The 18,869-nt window shown below is 37.2% G+C and overlaps 1 protein-coding gene across 1 annotated transcript in view; it reads right to left on the bottom strand.

Annotated features, from left to right (window-relative positions):
• UbcE2M (NEDD8-conjugating enzyme UbcE2M) overlaps window positions 1-18,869 on the bottom strand; it is a 107,939-nt gene that overhangs the window by 5,100 nt on the left and 83,970 nt on the right. The gene's annotated exons all lie outside the window — the stretch shown is intronic.

The raw sequence follows: 18,869 nt of genomic DNA, 5'->3' as shown, positions 1-18,869 counted from the left end.
CTTGTGTTTTATGAATTGGAATCATGTATCCTGTTCCCTTTATATGTAGCAAGTCAGAGATGTTAGGTTAGTCATAAGAATTTACATGCACGTATTGGCTGATACATATGAGCTTATGGTAGACAGTAAAGAATAGGCAGCTTGAAGGAAGATGTGCGACAAGTATATTATATTCAGAAATGGAAGTGTATTCTGACTTTCAATTTTAATGATAAATTGTAATAAGTTTGTGTTGTTTATTCAGGTGGCTGAGGAAGGCATTTAAAGCCAGCCTGGTTGGCCGAGTGGATAGCATATCTGCTCTCCAGCTAAAAAGCTGTGGGTTCGAATCCTGAAATGGGCATGGATGTTTGTGATTGTCTGTGGAAATACCAGTGGTGGTCGGTGGTAGGTGACATTGGTGTAGTTGCATTAAGTTGGTGATTGAATTGTGGAGATGGAGTTGAAGATCAGGTGTCCTCCCTTGATGAGTCCTTTGACTCCCTGGAGGTGTCAAATAATAATAAAAATTGACGGCCATGGGGCCAAATAACATCAATGTACCTGAGACAAACTTTGGGTTTAAAAGTGTCTAGAGCAAGTCGCTTAAAAGCTTCTACATAAAAATTATGTAGAAGGGAATAACGGCCATACCTTCTTTCTTTTGTAGGTAAAAATTATTTTGCCACAAGAAGAAACCAGTAGTTTGCCCATGTAGTACGTGGGCAAAGTGAACAGTAATAGTGGCCAAAAATTTGTCATGTAAAAGAAGAATCATGTCACTGATTGGAACATTTATGAAAAGTGCAAAAAATGTTAATACTGAGTAATACTCTTTGCTGAGCGTGATGTTCTTAGTTTAGAAAGTAATGTGCATTTTTTATATGGGGGGGGGGTGACTTACCAACTCCGTGAGTGGCTATGCTAGTTTCTTGGCTAAGTGATACTGTATTTTAAGAAAACAGTAAATTTTTGAATTGCATGCACAGTGTGATAATAGCTCAACCCTGTCTGATAGCCATGAAGTGAAAGAATTAATTTAATAGTTTTCTTTTTTAATTCAGTTAGCGGGGTTATATTTTATAAACTGATGAGCATTATTGTCAGAGAGTGATTTTGTAGATGAATGTATGTTAACTGGTTTAAAACAATGGTAGCATTACCTTTATCTGCTTTAGTAATAACAAAATCCAAGTTTGATTTTAATGATTTCATGGCTGCTAATTCTGTTTTTTTTTTTTTTTTTAATGTAAGTTTATCATATTTCATCATCTATATTACTTGGGAGAAATTTTATACTCCTTTCAATATGGCATATGTTAGGACAATCAATGTTAAAACAAATAGCAACCAGATCAGGAGTACTTCAGAGAAACAGTCAATATAACGTATGCTAACTCTGACTCTCTATTTCACTCCATTCACTAGAAAAAGTTTGAAAACAAGAACCAAACCTTGGAGATTCAGAACACATGCAATTTACAGACAAAAAAATACTGTTGGTGATGGCAGTAGTGTCGTAGTAAGAGAATTAAGTATTAGTGGAGAGGGCGAGAATAAATTTAGCAAAGTAGAGTCCCTTCCCACAACGAGTTCTTAAACTCCCTGGAGGTGTCACATAATAATAAATAATATTTCTGCATTATCTTGGACTCAATACTTTTAGAAATGATCTTGAAAAATGAACATTTCATGATACAGAAAACAGATCTGGAGTATTTCAGAGAAACAGTCAATATAAAGTATGTTAACTCTTACTCTCTATTTCATCACTCACCGGAAAAAAAAAATTATATATACAGTAATCCCTTGACTTACGTCCGGGTTCCGTTCCATCAGGCAGGACGCAAGTCGATACATTAAATCAACAGAGTTATAGGGGTTAGGGACTTAATAGTAATAAGTATACTGTCATTTTACTGTTTAAACCTTATTATCAAACTGTACTATGTGTTATCACTATAAAACAGGAGAGCAATCACCCAAATTTTCCTCCACAATCACATCTTCATTTCCTTCCCTGTGTGAACGATCAGGCTGTGGCTCTTCTGGTGTAACCTTAGTTTTTTTTTTTTTTAATGAAAATGTCCAATGTGCTTTGCTTATTCTTCTTCTTCTTTTCATCATAAATTTGTCCATAGCAAGCAAACACGTCATGTACTTTTGTTTCTATTATTAAGTAGTGTTCAACATTGGGGTCCATGTCTTCAGCCATTTTGAGGACATCGCTAACTGCAGAGAACACTTCTGCAAGACCCTTCACTGCAAATTGTTTAACTACCTCTTCCTGTTTCTCTTTTCCCTTTCCCGTTTTTCATCTTCTGCAACAGTTGTTCCTCCGGTTCGACCAATTCTTCATTGGTCAACTCTTCGGAGGGAACTTTCTATGAGTTGAATTATGTCAGCATTCACTTCAAGATTCAGATTGTTTGCTAGGCCCACTATTACAAACTTCCAAAATCATGCACAAACCTTTCTAATGTCTTTTTCTATATGCCACTCATATATTGAGAGGTCACTTAGTCCCAAGTCACAGCAATATTTTTAATAGCATGATAAATATTGAATAATTTCCAGAATTGCATGAGAGTATGGTCATTTCCTTCAGTAACAGAAATGACTTGCAAAAAAGTTCTCCATAGACAATGAGCCTTAAACAGTGCAAGAACTCCCTGATCCATCAGTTGGATTAATGAAGTAGTGTTTGGAGGAAGAAACATGACCTTGAACTTGGTGAAGATCACTGCTATAAGACGTATGACCTGGACCATTATCTAGAATAAAATTTTAAATTCTACATTTTCTTTCACACAATAGTTTTTTATTTCACTCCATAATAGTTGATTAAGGCATCCTCAATTTTTGAGTCATCCAGGACTTATTGCTCCAAAAATGAATTGGGAGTAAGCTTCCTGGATTCTCACTGTGCCATATTACAAGTGGTTTCAGTTTATATCCAGCCACATTACCAGTAACAGAATTATATTACAGGCATTAAGAGCTTCGAAACTAGGTATAGATTTTAGCTTTTTTGTGGATGAATGTCCGCTCGATCATTTATTTCCGAAACAAGGACGTCTCATCCATATTAAACATTTGCTGTGCAAATAATTCTCCTCTGCAATAATTTTATCTAATTTTTCCACAAACTCTTTGGCAGCCTTCTCAGCACTTGCAGATTCTCATACATTTTCACATTATGCAGAACAAAACGCTGCTTGAATCTCATGAACCAACCGGAAGAAGTGTTGAATTCGTAATCATAATCGGGTTCTGCTTTCTCCTTCAACATGTTGAAGAGACTTAGTGCCTTAGCAGTTATGATCACAGTGCTAAGGGGTAAGCTCTTTTGGTTCAGGTCCTCTATTCATGATGCAAGTAGCTTTTCCATATTACCGATAGGACCGTGTTGTTGCTTCGTCACTGCCGTCGATTTAATGGAAGCAGATCCTTTCACAGCCTCTACGATTTTATCCTTATTTTTTAAAGTAGTCGTCACTGTAGAATGAAACCATCCGAAGTCATGTGCGATCACATTGACGGGCTTACTAGCTTCATAACTTGTAATTTTGTTTCAAGATCAATTGCTCGCCTCTTTTTCGGTGATTCTTCACTAGGTTTTTTGATTGTGCGTGTAGGGGCCATATTGTACAAAACATTGCAAAATAATGATAAATACACAAATAACCCATTTCTCAGACACAAAATCAATATAGGAACTGTTGAAGACACATGCCGACTGCCGAGGGAGGTTGCTGCTGAAAACACTGTGCCACTATGCATGCTTTACCTTACGCTTGCTTGTGTCTTGTTTGAAAGTACAGCCGAAAATGTTATTTATCCCCTTATGCCTATGGGATCACGGACGTATTTTCAAAAGGACGTAACTCGAGGGATGACTGTATATATATATATATATATATATACAGTATGTATGTATATATATATATATATATATACATACACACACAGAGTGATTCAGAACTCTTGGGCCAAACTTTAAGGGGTGATAGAACACACATAAACAAGCATTTTTCGTCGTACAATGCATGGTCCAAACTCAAGCGGTGAAGTGCTAGGGGTTAGCAACTACTGTGTCAGGAAATGAAGAAACACAAGAATGACAGAGGAGATTTGAAACAATTGCAGAAATTACAGAACATAAATTAAAGAATTTTATTGAACAAATTACAGAAACTGCTCAAAAGAGCGACCGCCAACATTAATGCAGACTTCACACCTTCGACGTAGTGATTGGCATACGTTGGCGAAAACACCAAGCATTTCTCATACAGCGGCAACGGCAATAGAAATCCTGGCAATAAGGTCCTCATTGGAATCTATGGGCTATCGTAGATCAGGCTTTTCATATGGCCCATAGGAAAAAGTCCAGACATGATAGATCGGGTGATCGTGGCGGCCAAGCGATGGAACCACTTCGACCAATCTATCGTCCTGGAAATGTTGCATCCAAGGCATTCCGCACATCCACGCTAAAATGGGGTGGTGCTCCGTCGTGTTGGAACGACATACGTGTTTGAATGTTTGCTAGCACAGGGTTCAGTAATTCTGTCAAGACCTCTTGTAAAAATACGAGGTACGTTCTCCCATTCAGTCATGCTGGAAGAAAGTATGGGCCAATCAAATGGTCATGTAGGATTCCAGCCCAAACATTCATGGAGAAATACCACTGGTACGAATGTAGATGTGTGCCATCCGGATTTCTGCTCGCCCACACATGATAATTGTGGGTATCAAAAATGCCCTTACGTGTAAAGGTGCATTCGTCAGTGAATAAGATATGTGCATCAAAGTCCTGCTGCAGGAACCACTGTGCAAAATCCACATGAGGCCTGTAATCTGCAGGTGTCAATGTGTGTAATCGCTTGTCTTGTAGAACTCGCCACACCATAGATTGGGGCACACGTACAGCACGGGAAATTGCTCGCATGCTACATTCAAAAAGATCTGCAACCCTACATAGAATTTCCTCTGTAACACGTGCCGTCCTCACATTCCTTGCATGTCCTGTCCTGCATGCTGCTGACAAAGGAGCCCATTTTGCACAGATATCAGTGCAATCGCTGAAAGGTTTTACGATCAGGCACACATCTGGTTGGAAAGCACTCTCTCAGTACAATCTTTGGGCTTCCCTCACATTCCCATAAATGAAATGCATGTCAGCCTTCTTCTGATTTGTGAAAGAATCCATCCTTTTTGCACTCCATGATAGAAATAACGACGACTGCAAAAACCAGGGCTTATAAGTATTCACTGGAAAGCGCCCTCTAGCGCTTCACCGCTTGAGTTTAGACCATGCATTGTACGATGAAAAGTGCTTATTTAGGTGTGTTCTATCACCCCTTAAAGTTTGGCCCAAGATTTCTGAATCACCCTGTGTGTGTGTGTGTGTGTGTGTGTGTGTGTGTGTGTGTGTGTGTGTGTATCATTTATATTATATATATATATATATATATATATATATTAAAATATATGTAGAAAGTATTTTACCTTGGGTATAATAAATGTTAACGATACCAAGCTATTTTAAACCTGGTTTTACTCCATTTCCCAAGTAAGCAAACAGACAAATAAGTCAAGTTTGCGCCTGCACGTAGTGCAAGACCATTTTTATTTAATAAGGTTAAAACACCTTATGGTAACTTGTTCTGGTAAAATACTTATAAGCTCTGTATTACTAAAATCTTGATATTTCTAGCCTGGCTCCCACTGATGAGACCTCAATAAAGGTCGAAACTGGTCTGGGTAGTGGCCCCTTGTCTTTAATACAAAGCATCATACATCTCCTCCAGGAGATGTGCTTTGCATTATGGGTAAATATTAAGATTAGTGATCAGAGCTTATTCTACTTTTACCATGAGTTACCTTGGTCTTGCACTACCTGCAGGGTCAGCTAGACTTGCATTACGTGCAGGCGCAAACTTGACTCACTTGTCTGTTTGCTTACTTGGGAAATGGAGTAAAACCAGGTTTAAAATAGCTTGGTATCTTTGCGCAAACTTGACTCACTTGTCTGTTTGCTTACTTGGGAAATGGAGTAAAACCAGGTTTAAAATAGCTTGGTATCTTTAATATATATATATATATATATATATATTAAAGATACCAAGCTATTTTAAATATATTTTAAATTTAATATATATATATATATATATATATTAAAGATACCAAGCTATTTTAAACCTGGTTTTACTCCATTTCCCAAGTAAGCAAACAGACAAGTGAGTCAAGTTTGCGCCTGCAAGTATTGCAAGTCTAGGTGACCCCCACACGTAGTGCAAGTCAAGGCAACTCGTGGTAAAGATGGATAAGCTCTGATCACTATTCTTAATATTTACCCTTAATGCAAAGCACATCTCCTGGAGGAGATGTATGATGCTTTGTATTAAAGACAAGGGGCGACTACCCAGACCGGTTTCGACCTTTATTGAGGTCTCATCAGTGGGAGCCAGGCTAGAAATACCAAGATTTTAGTAATACAGGGCTTATAAGTATTTTACCAGAACAAGTTACCATAAGGTGTTTTTAACCTTATTAAATAAAAATCTTAGGATGAGAGATAGATGTAGAAAGCATTTTACCTTGGGTATAATAAATGTTAAAGATACCAAGGACTTGCACTATGTGTGGGGTCACCTAGATTTGCAATACATGCAGGCGCAAACTTAACTTACTTGTCTGTTTGCTTACTTTGGAAATGGAGTAAAACCAGGTTTAAAATAGCTTGGTATCTTTAACATTTATTATTCCCAAGGTAAAATGCTTTCTACATATATATATATATGAAAGAGTTTGAAAACAAGAACAAAACACTGAAGAAAGTCAGACAGAGACATGTGGTGAAGTTATCTGTAAAGATAGAAAAATCAGAACTCCATGGTGGACTCTGTCCACGCGGTTAGCCTAGTGGCTTTGCGCTTCGCAACCATATGCCTGGGGAAGGAGTGTCCTAGGTTCGATTCCCGTCAGAGACGTGAGGAGCTGAAGGATCTTCCTCAGCCATAGCCAAGTTAGCCGGTCTTGGGCGCGGCCAGTAGGGTTTTTTCCGCCAGTTTATCTGGTGTTTTTCATCCCGCAAGCAGGCAAACCGGCCCCGTGAACACACAGAGATACAGCCAAGAATACCTTGAGGCATAGTAGTGACCATTCTATTCTCGTATTTTGGTTACGAAATCCAAGCATGCTTGGAAGGTTGTGGGCCTTAAAGGCCTGTTAAAGCCATTGGGATAGATGGTGGACTCTGAAAAGTTAGAGGCAGTCAAGGAAAAGAAGAAAGGATATGGAAGTCAGCTTGTGCTCTTAGAGAATACAGAGAAAATTTTAAAAAGCAAAGCACTGTGTAAAACTAGCTAAACAAATGTCATGGGAAGACTTTGGTAAGAACATAGAAAATAAATATTAGGAAGGTGGAAAACATTATAGAGACTATAGAGGCTTGAAAAAGCTTAGAAATTAAGGAAAAAGTACTGTAAAAGGAATCAGAGATGAGATGATAAAGGTGAAATGAAAACTGAAGATGTTTGACATTATTACTTGGAAGGACTGCTAAATGAAACAAGCGGTGACAGCACTGTGGTAGAAAACTCCCAACAGGAATGCAGTCAGGAATACATATCCATACCTGAAGTAGAAAAAGCCATCAAAAATCTGAAACATGGAAAGCCAGCTGCAGTAGATGAAATTCAGCCAGAAATACTCAAACATGGAGGTATAAAGGTTGCATTGCATATTTCAGAAGGCCTAGGTAGAAGGTTGAATTCCAGATGATTGCAGCAGAGCTTTCATAGTACACATTTATAAAAAATGGAAATAAAACTAAATGTGAGAATTACAGAGGTAATTCCCTACTGAATGTTCCTCCTGGTAAGATTTATGCATTTATTGAGAAACGGCTAAGAACATGGAAGGGAAGCTTGGTGAAGAACAAGATGGATTCAGGCCAAGCAGAGGCTGTCAGGATCACATTTTCACTTTAAGATAAACAGTTGAGAAATCTTGAGAATATACCAAGGATTTGTATTAAATTTTATTGATCTGAAAAAGGCATATGACAAGGTGCCTAGAGGAAAGCTTTTCAAAACGCTACAGTTATATGGTGTAAATGGGACATTATATTGAGCCATACATAGTCTCTATTTAAGCTGTAACTCAGCGGTTAGAATTGATGGAGGTACAGAGAAATGGTTTGATATTACATAAGTTATGTGACTCGATACACATGATCTCAAACTTGTTCTCATTATCTATATGGATCACATTATGAAAGGTGGTATTAATTGATATCAAAATTAGCAATGTTAATCACTTCTTTACTTTATGCAGATGATGTTATACCTCAGAATAAATTAAGCACAAGTCTTTGAAAACAAACAAACAAAGTTTGCGCCTGAAAATATCTTCAGGACTAGGGTAAGATAGTACAACACCAGGCAACTCGTAGCAAAGGTGGACCAAGCTAACATCACTCCTATCTCAGTATCTCCCATAATGCAAAACACATTTCCGTGCAGATATGTCTAATGTTATGTATTAAAGGAAGGGCCACTACCCAGACTAGTTTCGACCTTTATTGAGGTCTCTTCAGTGGGAGTCAGGCCCAGAAGTGGAGATGTCAGGCAGAAGCAATGGCAAGGTCATCTTTACCTATAGGAATTGCCAAAAGGTGTGCCACCTCTTTATTAAATTACTCTGGATTTTACAGGTCGAAACTGGTCTGGGTAGTGGCTCTTCCCTTAATGCATAATATTATACATATCTGTAAGGAGATGTGTTTTGCATCATGGGAGATACTGAGATATGAGTGATGTTAGCTTGGTCCATCTTTGTTACGAGTTTCCCAGTGTTGTACTACCTTACCCCAGTCCTGAAGATATTTTCAGGCGCAAACTTTGTTTGCTCACACTTGGATAAAGGATTAAACTAAATTTATTATAGTCTGACCAAGTGAAAAATAAACTTTCAACATTTATTTAAAGTAAAGAGTCAATAGGCTTCATTTCAGCAATGTAAAACATTATTTAAATTAAGGGGATATTAAATCCCACATTGTTTTAAAACCGAATAAGAAACTCAAAGATCGGAATCAAAGAGTTTCATGCCGAACATAGTAACTATAAACGTATCGGCGACTACTAGCATAAGCTAAAGCACGTAGTTCAAGTACGTAGTACAAACTAGGGCAACTCGTTGCAAAGGAGAAGAAAGTTCTGATCGCTATTCTTAGTATTTTCCATAATGTAAAACCCATCTCTGAGGAGGTGTATGGTGGGAGGTAACTACCCAGACTGGTTTCGATCTTTATTGAGATCTCATCAGTGAGTAGCTAGACCAAAGTATAATACTAAGGGTATAGCAAAAAGAACTTATATACTCTGCTATTTCAGTGATACGTTTATAGTTACTATATTCGGCATGAAACTCTTTGATTCCGATCTTTGAGTTTCTTATTCGGTTTTAAAACAATGTGGGATTTAATATCCCCTTAATTTAAATAACTTTCAACATCTTTCTCTAAATCCAGAGTAATTTAATAAAGAGGTAGCACACCTTTTGGCAACTCCTATAGGTAAAGATGATCTCGCCATTGCTTCTGCCTGACATCTCCACTTCTGGGCCTGGCTCCCACTGAAGAGACCTCAATAAAGGTAGAAACTAATCTGGGTAGTGGCCCTTCCATTAATGCATAACATTATACATATCCGCAAGGAGATGTGTTTTGCATTATTGGAGATACTGAGATAGGAGTGATGTTAGCTTTTTCTACCTTTGCTATGAGTTGTCGGTGTTGTATTATCTTACCCCAGTCCTGAAGATATTTTCAGGTGCAAACTTTGTTTGCTCACACTTGGATAAAGGATTAAACTAAATTTATTATAAGCACAAGTCTGCAAGATTCCCTGATGAAATTGAATAACTGTTGTAATAAATTTATTATGGAAATCAGCAATAAAAAGACAAAGATGATGAAAATAGACAGAAACAATGAAAATATCAACTGTATTCTGAACCCATAGAATATGTAAAACATTTCAGCTATTTTAGGCAGAATTTTTAGTGAAGATGGCAAATTAAATATAGAAATACACAACAGAATTAGTAAAGAAGGTATAGTAGAAAGTCAGCCAAATAAAGACAACTGTTCAAGACCATAATATTAGGATCTTCAAAAATCCTGACATTATGGTTTTTATCAGTTGTCCTATTTACCGATGTATCCCTAAAAGAAACTTCAAAACTTACTTAGCAGGGAAAACCTACAAGCAGGCTTTCAGTGCCACTGAAAACATGAAATGCACAATTCCTTAGGATATAGTTCTAGTTTTAAATACAGATATTAGATAGACTAAACTGTAAAGAATACAGTTTTATATTTCTAGTCCTTTTAATGAATAATTACTTTGCTTTTTTTTTCAATTAAATATAGAAATAAACATCAGAATTATTAAATCAGGTATAGCAGAAAGTAAGCTGAATAAAAACAACTGTTAAAGACCATAATGTTTCAAGTAATTAATAGATAATTACTTGAAACAGAATTGGAGGCAGTATCCATAAACATAGTGGCAACTCTGCTTCAGATCAGGGAGAGTGACCATGCAGTCTTGTTCTGGGAGGTAGCCAAAGAAATCTCATTTAGGAAAGGGTTTATGTGGAATTACAAAGCTAGTGATTATGACAGACTTAGAAGGCAATGTGGAGAAATGCCGATGCATAAGCTACAAAGAAAGAATATCAAAAATGCATGAGAAATGGCCAAGGATTGTTTGAGGAAGGTAGCATCATAAAAGCAAATACTGTGGAAGGAATATAAAGAAAAAGGCTATCAAGCATGTTAATGAAATTCCCAGATATGTGGAAAGGGCCTCTGCAATCCTACCATTTTTTTTCTTGCAGTGATTTTACTCCAAAATGCTAATATGGTTGTGCCTTATAATACATTTCATGTTGCATTATTTCTCACACAGAATAATCAGAGCTGTATTCAGGGATTAGGCATTGGGTCCTGTTTGAAGTATATCACAGTCTCCAACACAAGTCAGTGATACTGTGAATGGGGAATACAGAAAGTATAGGATTAATCAAAGCACATGGAATGTACTGGGTCTACAGATGAGCACTTCTGTAAACAGATTGTACAGAGATCAGATTGAATGGAGAAGGTCACTTCAAAATATAAGATGGTGGGCTAGTTGTTTATTCAGGAGACTCAAAGCATCATGGTGTAACTGTGATACTGAAGACAGTTTTGGCAGGAGCCATTCTTGGTTATAATCCCATTAATGACAGGATACTTTGTATTAGACTTAAGACCAGTGGCAGCTGGTGAAAATTTTAAGTGGGGGTGCTGCACATAAAAAAAATCTTTTTTTTCCTAATCAGTAACGAATTTATTAATAAATAAATTTACATATTAAAAATATTTCATCCTCACCACGAACAAACACCAATAATAAAAGTTTCGTGTTAATAGCAATGACAAGCGCAAACGAATATCGGCGTTAGATCGCAGTGCATTTGTTTCGTGTAACAATAATTGAAAAAATATAATTCTTTTCATATTTTTAACAGTGACACTTGTCATAATTCAGCCTTGTATCTATAATAAATAAATATTTATATGTTATTTTAACAAAATAAAATAAGATTTACAAACAATAGTTCACCACGCCCATGCACCAATAATAAACGTTTCATATCTCACAGAAATAATGCAAGCAATAATGATACACTGCCCAGACGGCAGTGTATCTAATGACATAACCTGCAATCACAAGCGCAAACGAATATCAGCATTAGATCGTAGTGCATTTGTTTTGTGTAACAATAATTGAAAATATATAATTCTTTTTCATATTTTCAACGGTGACACTCATCATAATTCAGCCTTGTATCTATAATAAATAAATAATTATATGTTATTTTGACAAAATAAAATAAGATTTACAAAAAATAGTTCACCATGCACATGCACCAATAATAAACGTTTCATATCTCACAGAAATAACGTGCCAATAATAAGATACACTGCCCAGATGGCAGTGTATCTAATGACGTAACGTGCAATGACAAGAGCAAACGAATATCAATGTTAGATCGCAGTGCATTTGATTCGTAATCTAAAGCATTAAAATGTTGTAAGCATTGTTATTATTTATAAACACAAACAAAATTTTTTTTTTTCATTTTTTCCTTGGGGGTGCTGTAGTGTCACAGTGCTTATGCACGGGCCACCACTGCTTAAGACTCATCCTACCAATGTGTCAATCATAGTAGTTTATGGACTCCACACAGACAGGTCTGATGAAATGAGTGAGGAATTCTATGAAAACCTAGACTGTTTTGGTCTGCCTAGCAAGGAGAGAGGCATTTTTTTTTTTTTTATCTTAGGGGACTTTAATGTAAAAGTGAAAAAGACTACGAAAGTCAGGCCTGAGTGTGGCATGTTTGATCTAGATGAATGTAGCACACATCGTGAGACTGTTGGAATTTGCCCATGCTAACAGATCAATTATTACCAATATGCTCATGATGGACCTATACCCAGACATCTAACATTAATACAGAAATGCCCATGATGGACCTATACCCAGACATCTAACATTGATAAGTCAAGGCACCAGATTGATTACATCCTGGCTCTCCAATGATGGAAGACAATCTCTGATGTGCATTCTTGTCTCGGAGCAGATTATGGTACAGACCTTCAGCTAGTAAGAGCCAAAGTAAGACTAAGACTCCAAAACTTTCCAAGTCAGGCACATCCCACTAGACTAACTAAAAATTCACATCTATAACCACAGTAATTAAATTTTAATAATATGTAGATATTTTGTCTTAAGTATCTTAAGACATCATCAGTACAGTTATTACAAACGATTGCATATTACATTCAAAGGAACAGTTTGTGCACGTGCTTACATTGGAATCCCTCTATGCATACAGTAGGTGTTTGATGACTAAAATATTCAGCTGAAAATTAAAATATATCTGATAAATTTATTTTGTACAATTAAGGATAATAATTTCTTAGACCTTTTGGATAGTGAGACAGTCCCAGTGAAATAATCCCAAAGGTCTGGGAAATTATTATCCGCAATTGTATAAAATAAATTTATCAGATATATTTTAATTTACAGCTGAATATTTTAGTCCTCAAACACGCTACTGTATGCATAGAGGGAATTCCAATGTAAGCATGTGTACAAACTGTTCCACTGAATGTAATTCCTAGTACTCATAATAACTGTACACTGATGATGTCTTAAGATACTTAAGATGAAATATCTACATATTATTAAAATTTAATTACTTGGGTATACGTGTGCATTTTTAGTTATGAATACGCCACATGTTTCACTATATAATAGAATCCACTAGACTGGATATCAGAGTAATTCCTAGTGAGTTAACAGAAGAAACATCAACTTGGTTGTGAGAAGAACTCACCAGAAATGCTTTGGGAAGGAGTCAAGGATATAATACAGGATACAGCCAAGAGACAAACGAATATCAGATTCAACAATGGATCTAATCAAAAGAAGGTGGGTGGAAAAACACTGTGATTAAGGAACTGAAGAATATAAGAGATTACATAGAGAATTCAGAAGAGTCATCAGGCAGGTCAAGGAAACTTTTTATGCCAATAAACATGAAGAGATTGTGCTTCCTCACCTGGAACTCTATTAGAATAGATGTTTTGTTTAGATTGTGACCTAAAGCCCAAATTGAATGTCATCAAAGACAGAAGTAGAGCAGTACTAACAAAAGAACAGGAAATCAAAAGCAGAATGGAGAGAATACTGTGAGGAACTATATAGAAAGGAGCATGTGAAAATTTGGAGAAGCCCTCTCACCAGGAAAATTTTGATTTAGAACCACCTCCACTTAGGCATGAGGTTGAAAGAGAAGTTAAACAGGCTTAACAACAATAAGGCCCTGGGCACAGATGGAAATCCCCGCAGAGTTAATTAAGGCTACAGGGGATGGAAGGATAAGAGTTTTTCATAGAAGGATTACAAGTATATGGGAGACAGGATCATGGCATAAGAAGACCCCACAGTGGGTTTTCATACCATGACACAAGAAGGGAGATATTAAGAATTACAAGAAATATAGAACTATTAATTTAATCTCTTATACAAGCAATATTTTTTAATTAAAGATCATCCTAAATAAGGAGCCAAAGTTCAGATAGAGATGCCTGAGGAACAAGCAGTTTTTAGGATAGGGAAGGATACTAGAAATCAGATCCTTTGCCTAAGATAGACCATAGAAAAGTATAAAGAATTTATAGACGGCCTATGGTAATGTGTTTCACAGACTATTCTAAAGCTTTTGACTGTATTCAGCATGTGAAACTGTGGAAAATAATGGGTTTGCCCAACACATTATCAGGTTAATAGTTAACTTATACAGTAACCAAGAACACGTATTGGATTAACTGATTGGCTTCAGGTTGGAAAGGGAGTTAGGCATAGGATGAACAGAGGACTTCAGCTCAATTCTATCAAGACAAAGATTATGGTTCTCAAAGGAAATATAGACAGGAAAGCTCCTGAGAAACAAGTGCACCTTAATGGAGGAAGTCAGTGAGTTCGAGTCTTGGAACACATTATATAGTGACTTATGAGACCCAGAACCTATAGAAGTCTGGTAGGAACAGGTTAGCTGCTTTTGAGATGTAGTGTTACAGAAGGCTGTTGAGGATATCACATACTGAAAAGCAGATATGATAGAACCCATCTGTTTGCTGATGGATGGGTGCTAGAGAGGATTGGCAGAACTTTAAAGCTACTGATAGATGAAAGTTGAAATACTTTGGGCATAATGAAAGGAAGGAGGCTTCTCAAAACAGAAATAGAAGGTAAAGTTCCCTGAAAAAGAGGATGAGTGGATCATCAACAAGATAGATGGACGATGTGTCTGGAGTGACTGACCTTCATAGAGTTGAAGGGTCCAGAAAAGCATGCAGCAGAACCATTTGGAGAGGCCTGGTGTGGAATATCACTAAGCAAATGAGTGACCATACAGCATATGATGATGTACAATGAAGAGATGGCCGGACTGATGAACCTTTCTCATATGAGTTAATACACAAAGGTGTTCACATTGGACCTCTCTAGTTTCAACGTGTTACTACTACTTAAGTGTATGGGCCATGGTGTCGAAACTGAACAAATGAGAAAGAACACTCACAAGTTTTTTTTAAAAAAATCAGTACACTCCACGTGTGCTGCTTTAGTATCACACACAATGTCAAGTCTATAGTCTATCTTCGACCACGTTCTCTGAAGTATGTGAGGGGGTGATGGAGGACAAAGCAGCAGAAATGCAATGTTTCAGGTTCTCTAGGCTGTCCACTTTACTAATGTCCTTCACATATCCCCATAAGAAAAAATCAAGTGGGATAAGATCTGGTGATCATGGTGGCCAGGGAATCTGTCCTCCGCATCTGATCCACTGCTGAAGACAGACCATGTCAAGAGTTGCATGGACCTCCAAATGCCAGTGTGGCGGGGCACCATCCTGTTGAAAGAGGATGTACAGTTGCAAGTCTGAGTTGTGGAAAGACAAAATTTTCCGGCATGTTGAGGTAAATCATTCTTCCTATATTGCTTTCCATGAAAAAACATGGGCCAATGATAGTGTTTCACATTACACCACACCACACATTTACCTTGGGAATGTCACACACGTGTTAACTGACACAGTGGGATTCTCACACCCCCATATTCTGACATTGTGTCAGTTCACCTTTCAGCCAACATGAAAAGTGGATTCGTCTGAAAAGCTAATCTGGGAAGGAAAATCTGGATTCTCGCCAACACGTTCCAGAATTTCAGATGCAAACATTACCCATCATGGCTTATCATTTTGCTTGATTTCCTGCAACACCTGCACTTTGTATCTGTGTAGATGCAACTTATGATGGATGACCGTATGAACAGTGGAGCAGGGTATTTACAGCTCATGTGACACTCTCTTAACAGATTTTTTCATGCTTTGTGCAAGGGTCTCGCAAATCCTATCTACATTTCTGATATTGGCTGCTTCCTGCCTCCATGTTGTTTCAAAACACTTCCTGTCATTAAGAAATTTTCTTTTCACAAATGGATATTCTTGAGGTTGGGTGCTGCCTTTTTGTACACATGATGGAACTTACGCTGCAGTGTTTTGATTTCAGCTCAACTAATCAAACCACAACTTGCATGTTCTCTGCCCCTGATGGCATGTTTAAAACTCTGGCCCTGTCTAGCAGCACCACTGCATGACACAGGAAAAAATTCTGGATGAAACTTGTAGAATCTCTGGAATGTATGAACAACCTAAACTTTATATATTTCTGCATTTTGATTTTTTACCATTCTTTGAAACTACAGAGGTCCAATGTGGACACCCTGTATTAACATAAAATCATCCATTCCTATATCTTTTAACACGTTCATTGCCAAGCTGAAAATTGGAATTTCGTGTGGTGGCCAAATTTTTTTTTATTTTTTTATTTAGTTTTTATTGTGCTCAAAATAAGTTAATATATTATTTATATGCTTTTATTATTATGTACATAGGATTTATGTACTCTAAATATCTATTACACGATATCGCGTGATATGTAATTCGGTCAAATAAGTTATATATTTTACAAATAAAAAATATTTAAATATAATAATTATAACTTTAATTATCAGCCTTTTATAATCACACAGAATTTTTAAAAATAACGTACAAATAGAAAAAAATAATTATCAAAAATCAACATTTATAGGAAACTTACTAAAAAAACAAAACAAAAACAATACTCAAAATAAATAAAAACCAAACTTCAAGCACGCTAAATCAACGAATAACTAAACAAAATCGTCGCGTCGTTGCCTTGTCCGAATGCTGCCACTGTGCGCACTGACTAACATAAACAATAGACAATGGCTGGCGGCCATCCCCACTCCACGAAAGTCGATCCCTTCCCTAGTGTCCAATATAAATATTACGCGCAGTTTCGCTGTGGCCGCTATACTATTCCGCTTAGAAACTTGATAGCGACGTCCACGAGATAACGCGTGATTGGCAATGAACGCGTTAAAGCTTCTAACATTTTACATAGGTCTACTGAGTTGAAGGCCTATGAAAGCCAAAGAAATTGGTATATTCTTTAGCTTTTTCCATTACTTGATTTAAGGCTTGTAAATTACTTAAAGTTGAGAAGGATGTTCTGAAACCTGCCTGTTCTTTTGGTTGATGAAAATTTAACATACTACAATAAAGAGCCAAGAGGCTATTTTTTTCGGCGATGTAAATTAAGTCAAGAGGATAATAAATCCCTCATTATTTTAAAGCCGAATAAGAAACTTGAAATCTAAGAGTTTCATGCCAAAGAACGTTCTTCAGTATGAAACTCTTAGATTTCGATCTTCGAGTTTCTTATTCGGCTTTAAAATAATGAGGGATTTATTATCTCCTTAACTTCATTTAACATACTGTTTATTCTATCATCTAATTTTTTTTTAAAAAGCTTATGAAGGACTGGTAGAATGGTTATAGATCTATAATTTTTATGTACACCTTTATTCCAATATTTAGAGGTATTTCCTGTTCTTAAACACTCAGTATACAATTCTGCTAGTTTTATATGGAAGAAACCCCCACATTTTTTAACATTTCTTAAAAAATGTGGGGGTTTCTTACCTATAAAGTATAGTACGTGGAGAATCTCCTGCCTTTGACTCAACGAGGTCAGTTATAATCATCTCTAACTCACCAAGTTACTCCCACTGCCTGCATTCTTGATGGAATACGAGATTTTGTAGCATGCGAGACTTGTGGAATGTATACGTCCCGGCGGTTGTATATGTGGCGGGTGAGAGAAGGGGAAATACGTATATGCACAAAATGCAGGCAATGGGAGGAACTTGGTGAGTTAGAGATGATTATAACTGACCTCGTTGAGTCAGAGGCGGGAGATTCTCCACATAGAGAGATGAGCAGCATGACAGAGGGCAAGAATAGCAAGAGAAATACGAATAAAATAATGAGAGCAGGGAGTATGGAAAGGTTGAAAGATTGTGAAATTTTCGGAGATGGTCTCAACTGGGAGGATGAATGGCAAATAAGAGTGGCTGACTTACAGAGAGAGAGAGATAGACGAGCTGAAAGAGCAGGTGGAATGTCTAGGGAATGAGATGAGAAGTATGAAAGATGAGATTAGGCAAATGGAAGAGATGAATGCAAGGCGAATCAGAGTAAGAGTGAGAGAGAGTTATGGAAATGGTAGAAGAGGAGAGAATAGGAACAGTAGAAGACAGGGAATGAGAGAGAGTTAAGTGAATGATAGAAGAGGAGAGAACAGGATAAGTGGAAGAGAGGGAATGATAGAAGAGGAGAGAACAGGATAAGTGGAAGAGAGGGAATGATAGAAGGGGAGCGAATAGGATAAGCGGAAGAGCGAGAGAGAGATGGGAATGATAGAAGAGGAGAGAACAGGATAAGCGGAGGAGAGGGAATTAGAAAGAGACATTGGAATGATAGAAGAGGAGAAAATAGGATAAGTGGAAGAGAGGGAATGAGAGTGTTATGGGAATGATAGAAGAGGAGAGAATGGAAACAGTATGAGAGAGGGAATGAGAAGAATGTGAGGGAGCACAACAGGGATTGAGGGATATCAGGAAGGCAGGTAAGTAGGGGAACACAGAGAAAAAGTCTTAGAGGGGGGGGAGGGAGAGAGAGAGATGCATGTGAGCAATCGAGGAAAAGGGTGGTAAGAGGTGTAATGTATGGGGGACTCAATGATCCGTGGTGTACAAGATAGGATGCATGAGGAGTGTTTGCCTGGAGGAACAATAGAAAGTGTAGCTTGGTAATTAAGAGGGGTAAAA

This window comes from Typopeltis vanoorti, chromosome 25, assembly GCF_054136105.1.
Source record: "Typopeltis vanoorti isolate ZY-2024b chromosome 25, IOZ_Tvanoo_1.0, whole genome shotgun sequence".
Lineage (NCBI taxonomy): Eukaryota > Metazoa > Arthropoda > Arachnida > Uropygi > Thelyphonidae > Typopeltis > Typopeltis vanoorti.
Note: the sequence above shows the minus strand (reverse complement) of the source record. Positions and strands in the feature narration are given on the sequence as shown.